This window comes from Athene cunicularia, unplaced genomic scaffold, assembly GCF_003259725.1.
Source record: "Athene cunicularia isolate RWA unplaced genomic scaffold, athCun1 SCF_241, whole genome shotgun sequence".
Classification (NCBI taxonomy): domain Eukaryota; kingdom Metazoa; phylum Chordata; class Aves; order Strigiformes; family Strigidae; genus Athene; species Athene cunicularia.
This window is the reverse complement of record NW_020799313.1, coordinates 4,470-7,142: the sequence shown is the minus strand read 5'-3', so window position 1 is coordinate 7,142 and position 2,673 is coordinate 4,470.

Sequence of the window (2,673 nt, the reverse complement as noted above, 5' to 3'; positions counted from 1 at the left end):
AAAATTCTTCCCAAATTCTCTGAGCGCCGTTTATTTGTAGAAATCCTGTTTTTTCACCCAATTTTTGGGGCGTTTTCCGGCAGGGATGTGACGTCAGGGTTGTGCCAAGAGCCCACGGGACTAATTTTGGCCAAAAATCCCAATTTTTAGGGCAAAAAAAATCCCCTAAAAAACCCCAAATTGAGAGTTTTTTCCCGAAAAAGCGATTTTTTTTTTATTTCCCTGGAAATTTGCACAAACACGCAACGCACCTTTGAACGACGCGCGTGTGCAACGACACGCGTGCGACGCGCGTCCGCCACACACGCGTGCGACAACACGCCACGTGCGATGAGCGTGCACACGCGCACACAACGCGCAGCACACGCGCGTGCAACGCAACGCGCGTGCGACACAACCCGCTCAATGAGTGCGCGCAAGGCCCGGCGCGCGTGCAACACGACGCAACGCGCAACACGGACGGGGTGCGTACGCGTGCACAACACACAACGGGTGTGCGACGCGACACGGCGGCCAACGCAACACGCGGCGGGTGTGCACGCGTGAACAACACACAACAGGCAACACAACGCTCCCCAGTCACGAACACGCGTGCGCAACACGCGTGCACAACACGCGTGTGCCACACAACGCGTGTACAACACAACCCAGCAGTCACTGGGTGTGGACACGTGCACAACACACACGTGCACATCGCACAACACGTGTGCGACGCAACAGTCAACGCAACACGCAGCGGGTGTGCACACACGTACACAACGCACGCGCGCAACACACCGCTCAACACACGTGAGGTGTGCACACGTGCACAACGCACGTGTGAAACACAACCCAGCAGTCACTGGGTGTGAACACGTGCACAACACACGCGCGCATCACACAATGCGTGTGCAAGACGTGTGTGCGACAACACGCAACACACGTGTGCAGCACAACCTGCTCAACACACAGGAGGTGCGCACACACGTGCACAACACGTGTGCAACACAACACGTCACTGGGTGTGAAACACGTGCACAACACACACTTGCACCTCTCACAACACGTGTGCAAACAGCACGCGACACGCTGTAGGCGCGTACACGCGTGCACAACACACAACACGGGGGCGACACAACAGCCAGCGGAGCCTAGAACACATGTACACAACACACAGCACACAACACACACCAGGTGTATGCCCGCGCACAACACACGGCACGTGGGCAACACAACACACGTGCGCTACGGACCGCAACACGCAACACGCACTGGATGTGTGTAACACACGCGCACACAACACACACCGCCGTGTGTGCACAACACACACTGCGCACACGCACAACGCGTGGGCAACACAACACGCAACGCACCGCCCCCACACACGCAACACGCGTGATGTGTAAAACTGTCACACGCACGACACGCTCTGACGCACACACGTACACAACACACAACACGCACGGCACCGCACCCACAACGGCCGCCATCAGCACGTGCAGGACACAAGACACACAACCCCCAGCCACACCCAAACACAGCACACACAACACACACAACGCACACACACACACCCCCCACACCCCACAGACACACACACCACATACACACAACACACACAAACACACACACAACACACACACAACACACACGAGACTCACAACACACACACACCACACACACACAACATACGCAGACACACAACACACACACGAGACACACAACACACACACACACCCAACACACCCAACACACACACACACAACACCCTACACACACAACACACACACCCCACACACCCCACACAACACACACGCAACACACACACACACACAGAGACACACACACACAGACAGACACACAATACACACACCACACTCAACACACACACCGGACACGCAACACACCATACACACACACCACATACACACCACACACAACAAGGTCACACCATAGACACAACACACACACCCACACACACAGACACACACCACACACACACACACACCACACACACCACACACACACCACAGACACAACACACACACCAGACACACGCAACACACACACAACACACACACCAGACACACACAACACACACACAACACACAACACACACAACCACCCCCAAATCTTTGTACCCGCACCACACTCTGCCACAACACACACACACACACAAAACACATAACACACACAACACACACAACACTTTGTACCAACAACACGCTCTAACACCACACACACAACACTCTCTGACACAACACACACAACACACAACTTGGCACAAACACCCCCAGAAATTTGTACCCGCAACACGCTCTGACACAACACACACGTACACACACACACACCCCACACAACACACACAACTTGGCACAAACCCCCCCAAAACTTTGTACCCGCAACACACACCCACACAACACACCCACGCAAAACATAACACACACAACACACAACACACACAACTTGGCACAAACACCCCCAAAACTTTGTACCCACAACACACTCTGACACAACACACACACATAACACACACAACACACAACTTAGCACAACCACCCCAAAAAAATTGTACCCGCAAGACGCTCTGACACCACACACACACACACACACAAAACACATAACACACCCAACACACACAACTTGGCACAACCACCCCCAAAACTTTGTACCCGCAACACACTCCAACACCAC